This window comes from Azolla caroliniana, unplaced genomic scaffold, assembly GCF_043228905.1.
Source record: "Azolla caroliniana isolate FFs.n. ecotype wild unplaced genomic scaffold, voAzoCaro1.0.p SCAF_16, whole genome shotgun sequence".
In the NCBI taxonomy this organism is placed as follows: Eukaryota; Viridiplantae; Streptophyta; class Polypodiopsida; order Salviniales; family Salviniaceae; genus Azolla; species Azolla caroliniana.
The window spans coordinates 18914353-18922569 of NW_028230451.1; positions in this window are offsets into that span (position 1 = coordinate 18914353).

The window sequence follows — 8217 nt, forward strand, 5'->3', positions numbered from 1 at the left end:
TGTTCACTATAGTTCATTCTTCAAACTTTTCAAATCCTCAATAAAAGATTGAGAATAATAAAAGTTATTTCAATAATTTCATTACTTTTAGGAATATTTTGGAATTTGATTCAAGTACAAGGATATTTACTAAAATTCCCTAAAGTAAAAAGAGTTATATGAATACTAGACCCAAAGAGCAATGCAGAAAGCATTGCCATGACGGGCAAACATGACATTATGATCATAATTGTAGTCTTTAAAGACTAAAAAAACCAAGTCTCGATAATGTTTAATATCAATGTCCTTTGACAAATGGCTTTAGAAATTCACTTTGAAGTTTGCACTACCCAACGACGTGAGACACGGCATTGCAAATTTATCACAATCTATTTTCCTCCGATTATGGCTTTTCAGGTTCACTTTGTACTACCCAAGAGTTCAAAATGTCTAACATCCTATGAACTAAAATTTTGGTTCGAAAAAAATACCAAGTGAAAATCCACTCCTCGCAACCAAAGGGTTTAAAAACAAAAATAAAAGAGTATGTTAATAAGCAATGTAGTTTCAACAATAACAATAATAAAAGATTATGTATAAACAAAAGGGTTTTATATGTCCAATAGGGTGTTTATTATACTAATCATGCATGTTTAAGAATACACACTCAATGTTTGCTCTTAAAAACATTGGTTGACATATTCACTTTCCACATCTAAGGGGTTGAAAATCAAACTAAATTCCTAGTTAACAATATGGTTTCAATTATGTTATCAAGAAAACAATAAATTCTAGCCCAAACGAGCCTTGTGGATGTCTTCTTTCATGTCCACTAACCACAAGTGATTAAGCACAATCGTACTTCAAACAAGCTATGTCTAACAAAAATCTAAAACCATTGCTTTTACACATGAGTAAGAAAATTATGATGTCCTCCCCAATTACCCAACTAATCATTGGGTACGTACCTAATTGAATGCTTAAATTAAAATATAGTGGTAAAGTTCATGCTTTGTGGTCTATAAGTTCTTTATACCTTTTTAAGATCATGCACATTAATATTGTCTCTTAATGACAACCTTACAATGCTTTCTTCAACTAGATGATTAAAATATTATCATTATCATTATGCAATGCTAAAAATGCTCGTAGTACAAAACATTTAAAACAATGGAATTAGGTAAATAAAGCAACAACACACTCAAAACAATGCAATTGGGTACTATGTATCTAAAGTAGCATGACAATTAAACAATGAAACTGGGTGTGTAAACCAATATCACACTTTTGATGATGCAATTAGGTATGTAAATTAACATCATATTGGCGACACCAAATTTCAACCTATAAAGCATATAGCTCATACCATGTCTTCAAACCATGAATATCATTGTGATTTGAATGCATAACGAGGAGCACAAAACATAACTTTGTTACAATTGGAACAATGTCAATTTTAGTCTAGAGCCTAGTATATTACATAAAGCACTGCAACACTTACAATTAAGGGATTAGGCTTGTAAAGCCCCACAAATGTCTCCTTCTAAAATGGAAAATGTATGAATATAATCTGTTCATGGTCCTTGCTTGAGTCAATATGGAAATGTCTCCTTTGTTCATACAAGCTCAATTAAAAATTCTGTTGTTGTTCCATCGCACTCGGGTTGAGTTTGTCACCGTCATCATTGTCAACCTAACTATTCAACTTTAAGCAATGAATTTTTCCACAAGTTTGTTAGTTTAAGCAATATCAAGATTTAATGGCACAAGAAAAGAAAAAGACATTTTCTAGATTGCCAAGTTTGTGGCTTCCAATTCTATTGATTATGATGTAGCCACCATTTAGTGTTGGGAACATGGAAAATCAGTTCACTTACCACGTGAAAGAACTTTCCAAGCAACATGATTCTTCCATGTCTTAATGATGTTTATCATTAATTACATGATATTGTTGGATTATCATTCATCCATTATTACCTTGATATTTCCCACTATTGCCTCTCAACATCAAAGTTTGAGCTGTGTATTACTATTTGTTGAGAATCAAGCTCAACATAGTGCAACGTGTGAACAAACCCTAAACCCTAAACCTTTTGTCGACCAAGGCTATTGGGGTTACATCAAAGGAGCACAAGAAAACCGATCCGACCCGAAAGACGCCGACTACGCAACATGGGAGCAAGCGGCAAGCAGAGTGATGTATTGCTTGGCGACATGTGTTCACGACCACATGCTCGTCTACATTCCAGAAGCCGAGACGCCAAAGGAAGCGTGGGAGAATCTACGAAAGATTTTCGCCGCCAACACAACTTCGAGAAAGCTTTAACTCCGCCAAGAGTTGAACAACATCCAACAAAGGGATATGTCCATCATGAGCTACACCTTGAAGATCAAGGAGCTTAGCGACTCACTCGGCTCGATAAGTGTCAATGTGGACGATGATGAGATGGTGCAAATATGCCTCGGCGGCCTTGCACCACGGTTCGGCGCGATGAGGACCGTTGTACTAGCACGGGAGAATCTGCCCTCCTTCTTCGACCTTCAATCCATGTTGTTGGTCGAAGAAAACCACGTTCGAACAAGAAGCAACGCCTCGAAAGGCCACATGCTTTACTCACACTCGGACGGAGGAAGAGGACGCGGCCGTGCGAGAAGAGGCCGATTCGGCCAAGGATGAGGTGTACGAGGCCCGACTTATGAAAACAACTCGCAATTTCGGCATCAAGACGGAAGCCATCGAGGAACCTTCGGAAGAAGGGGGAGCTTCCATTCCGGTCCAAGCCAACAAAACTCGGTCGAATGCGGAAATTGCGGAAAAATCGGTCACCACGAAGAAGAGTGCCGTAAGAAGATACGTGAGTCGGCTTTCACTAGCCGACAACTCACCAATTACGCCTCGGATGCAAAGCTTACGCATTTATCCCCAGGGAGAAAAGGACCAAGTTGGCACCCCATGCAACAAAATGCATATTTCTCGGTTATGGAACAAATGGGGATTTCAGCTATCAGCTATGGGACCCGGAGAATCGGAAATTGATATGAAGCGGTGATGTGGCCTTCAATGAAGACTCTATCCTCTCTAAGCGGAACCAATAGAAAATAGTGGGCAAAAAAGACCCTTTCGAAATCAACAGAGAAGTAATAGAAAGACCAACCCACCAGGCCGAATCGGAGATTCGACAAACAGTCAAACTCGACCAAGCCAACAATACACCTGCCGATTCCAAATCGGTAGGAGGTTCACTGGTCAAACTAGAAGACAAAGCCGAATCAACAAGAGTTGAAAAAGGAAAAGTCGACAAGGTGCAAGTCGGAAACAGAGTGGACCCAACCGAGACACCCAAGGCCAAAGGGAAAAACAGATCCGAGTCAGCTAAGTCTCTCAATCCTGAAGCAGGGGAGGATGAGGTGACATCGCCGAAATACTATCACAGGGGCGAGTCATCTGGAAGGACTCCTAACATAAGTGGTTCAACAAATGCCGGTCGGCTGACATAGACGATCGAAGGATCTGAACTGATCATTACAGCAATCAGGAGATTTGGACGAAATTGAAGGCCGACAAAGTTCTATCAACCGGGCCGGCCTTGACTACGTCAACTACATGGATGCAAGCGAACCTATCACATACGAAGAAATTATAGCCGCACCAGATGCTGATACATGGCTCCAAGCCATGACGTCTGAGATGGACTCGATTCATAATAATCGGACATGGGAGGTGGTCGAACTACCAACCGGAAAGAAGCCACTGCCATGTAAATGCGTTTTTCAGTACAAATATGTATCCGATTCGGAAAAACCGAAATACAAAGTTCGGCTCGTCGCGAAGGGCTTCAAGCACGAACATGGAGTCGACTATGACGAGATATTTTCTCCAGTAGTCAAGATGACCACCCTTCGACTCCTACTCGGGGTCGTGGTGGCAGAGGACTTAGAGCTTGAGCAACTCGACGTAAAGATGACATTCCTACACGGACGGAGACTTGGAAGAGGACATTTACATGTCCAAACTGGCAGGCTTCTCGGCAACGGGGGAGGAAAGTCACCTTGTATGCCAATTGAACAAAAACCTATACAACTTAAAACAAGCGCTGAGGATGTGGTACCAGAAGTTCGACTCCTACATCTGACAACTCGGTTACAACTGGTCCGACTCGACAACTAGCCGACGAGTCCAGGATTTATCTGATCCTATATGTCGACGACATGTTGATTGTAGGGAGCCATCAAGCCGAAATTGGAAAGCTAAAACAGAGGCTTCACGACAAGTTCGTGATGAAGGAACTTGGACAAGCCCGACACATATTGGGCATGAGGATCAAGAGAAAACGGAAGACGAAGACTCTCCAACTCTCCCAGTCCGACTACATCCAAAAGGTGCTGAGACCATAGTTCCTAATATTCGCGTACATCCAAGTTGGTGGACGTACGCGAACGTTTGCCTACATTCGCGTTGTCGTGTAAATACGACAAGGATACGCGAACTTGAGGCAGGACCCCGGGGCCTCCGACCAGAGGATATCACATTCATGCATTTATACTTTTAATAATTAAGAGAAAGGAGAAAATTAGTAATTTTTCATTAGCAAAGGAAAAGAAATTACAATATGTCCCAAGATTAGGATTCAAAAGTTTTAGGTTTATTGAGATTAATAGAAAAGAAAAATTAGGGGTTTTGAGAGATATGGCTTCCGTAGGGAAAATTAGGGTTTTTGAGTGGTATTGTTTCCGTAGCGAAAATTAGGGTTTTTGAGTCTTATGGCTTCCGTAGGGAAAATTAGAATGAGGTTATATGAGAGATAGCTTCCGTAAGGAAATTAGGGTTTATGAGTGTTATGGCTTCGTGAGATAAGGGAACCGAGAAGGAAAAGAAAAATAATTGAGAGCGGCCTTTGTTTCTTCGCCACCACCTTCCATCTCTTGGGTCTTACATCGGTTAATGCCCAAGTCTCAAGAACTTTTGTGGGGAAAGTCTATTCATGATCATCGTCTACCCTCTTCATCTTGATGTCTCCCTCTTCTTCTCATGTGTTAGCTTCGGCCTTCACTTCCTCGTCGCCACCTTTCGTCTCTTGGGTCTCACGTTTGCTTTCCGACATATCTGCCCAAGTCTCTGGAACAAGTGTGGAGAAAGTCTCGACACGGCCATCCGCCATTGACTCATCCATAGACACCTTTGACTCGATGTTGTTTTTCGTGGCTATCTCCTCAATCATGTCGGCCTCACACTTTTTATCTCCCTTGATCATGCAAGCTTTGCTCATGCTTGCACCTTCATCACTTGATGTTTCAGACACAATGCGTGTTTCGAAACATTTGTCTTCGCTTGAAGTGGCATTCGCCACCCTCGATTCATTTGTTTCATTCTTCATCATTGTTTCTTTCCAAGATGAGAAGGCGTTTTGTTCCACATCTTCTCCCATGGTGTGGTCATACTGAACTCGGGCCTTCGTATTCGACGTATCATTACTCCACCTTTGTTGGGAGGTCCCTTCTTCCTTAATCACCATTTTAATCGGTTTTGGTTCCATTATAAGATTCTCTTTGGCCTCGACTTGCACCTTTAAATTCTCATATGCTTCGTTTATGAAGGCCTTTATGTCGAGTACCATCGAACCTTCTCTCTTCAAGCTCTCTTCTTTAGGTGGTAGTTTGTAGTTGCGTCCTGTCCTCCTTTCACCATTCGTCATGGGTTGTGTTGTTGTCGATGAGAATCTTGTCTTCCTCTTATCGTGTAGTTGACATACTCTTTCCACTTTCATCCAATCCTCGGTGAGGCCATTTGCACCATCGTCATCCTCAAGTCGAATTCCAATGGCTTTCCTTTCCTTCAGATCTATTGATTTCACGAACATTCAGACTTTATCCACCCCCACCTACTTTGATCCCGCTCTGAGAGTTGTGTGAAGCAATACTCGAACTCAACGAAAGCATGCATGGCACTTTGGTGGGTCTTTAATGATGATACCCATTGGTCGAACTCGTATAGGCTCCATCTCTTTGGCTCTTTGTATCTATATGCCTCCATGAGATATCCTCCTGCCGCCTCGTTTCATGTCAAGTTCACCAAAGATGTCGCATAAATACGACAAGGATACGTGAACTTGAGGCAGGACCCTAGGGCCTCCGACCAGAGGATATCACATTCATGTGTTTATACTTTTAATAATTAAGAGAAAGGAGAAAATTAGTAATTTTTCATTAGCAAAGGAAAAGAAATTACAATATGTCCCAGGATTGGGATTCAAAAGTTTTAGTTTTACTGAGATTAATAGAAAAGAAAAATTAGGGGTTTTGAGAGATATGGCTTCCGTAGGGAAAATTAGGGTTTTTGAGTGTTATTGTTTCCGTAGGGAAAATTAGGGTTTTTGAGTCTTATGGCTTCCATAGGGAAAATTAGAATTAGGTTATACGAGAGATAGCTTCCATAAGGAAATTAGGGTTTCTATGAGAGAGAGCTTCCGTAAGGAAAATTAGGGTTTATGAGTGTTATGGCTCCGTGAGATAAGGGGCCGCTCTCCATTATTTTTCTTTTCCTTCTCGGTTCCCTTATCTCATGGAGCCATAACACTCATAAACCCTAATTTTCCTTATGGAAGCTATCTCTCACAGAAACCCTAATTTCTTTACGGAAGTTATCTCTCGTATAACCTAATTCTAATTTTCCCTACGGAAGCCATATCTCTCAAAACCCCTAATTTTTCTTTTCTATTAATCTCAGTAAACCTAAAACTTTTGAATCCCAATCTTGGGACATATTGTAATTTCTTTTCCTTTGCTAATGAAAAATTACTAATTTTCTCCTTTCTCTTAATTATTAAAAGTATAAACGCATGAATGTGATATCCTCTGGTCGGAGGCCCCGGGGTCCTGCCTCAAGTTCACGTATCCTTGTCGTATTTACGCGACATCTTTGGTGAACCTGATGTGAAACGAGGCGGTAGGAGGATATCTCATGGAGGCATATAGATAGAAAGAGCCAAAGAGGTGGAGCCTATACGAGTTCGACCAATGGGTATCATCATTAAAGACCCACCAAAGTGCCATGCATGCTTTCGTTGAGTTTGAGTGTCGCTTCACACAACTCTCAGAGCGGGATCAAAGTAGGTGGGGGTGGATAAAGTCCGAATGTTTGTGAAATCAATAGAACTGAAGGAAAGGAAAGCCATTGGAATCCGACTTGAGGATGATGATGGTGCAAATGGCCTCACCGTATAAGCTCTTCTTCAACCGGCACACCAGGTGCTCCTTCCCTTTCTTCTCAAATCCTTCCAGTTGATGCATGTAGATCTCTTCTTCGAGGTCGCCATATAGGAATGTCGTCTTGACATCCAATTGCTCTACCTCGAGGTCCATGCTTGCTGCTATTCTCAATACTGTCCGGATAGATGTCATCTTAACTACCGGGGCAAAAATCTCATCGAAGTCCACTCCCTTCTTCTGCTAGAAACCCTTCACTACAATTCGGGCTTTGTATCTTGGCGGGTTTCCGGCATCTTCCGGTTTTAGCTTGTACACCCACTTGTTCTAGAGTGCCCTCTTTCCTTTCGGCAACTCCGTCAGTTCATACGTGTGGTTCTCATGTGGGGAATCCATCTCATCCTGCATGGCACTCAATAACTTGCGGTTGTGGGTCTTTGCTTCTTCGAAGCTTTACGGCTCCCCCTCATCGGTTAGCAACACGTGTTTTGCATCCGGAAATCTCTGGGGGGGCTCTTCTCTCTCTAAGAGGATATCTTCGTCCTTGGTTTCTGACTGTCGGTTCCTCCGTTTTTTTCGAAACCAAATCCGATTTGGGATCTTGTTTGGTTCCGGTGTCTTCTTCTTCTTCTTCTTCTGTCAATTCGGTTTCTTGTCCGTATCCAGCCGGTTCTTCGAGTGTCATCCAATTACCAGCTAACATCCGGTTTTCAACTGGGTATATCCTTGTGTCCTCAAGCCGGTTTTCATTGGATGATCCAGAGTTCATCACCATCTTCTCCGACTCCCAGTCGGCAATGGTCCTATCTTCCATGAAGACTATGTCCCGACTCTGGAACATCTTCTTATCGACCAGATCCACACCCGATAATCGAACTCATCGTCGTCGTATCCAAGGAATATGCATGGCCGAGACTTCAAATCTAGCTTTTCTCTCTTGTCCTTTGCAACATGCACATATGCGAGACACCCGAACACCTTTAGATGCCGGTAAGACACGTCCTTACCAGTCCATACTCTTTGCGGCGTGTCTCC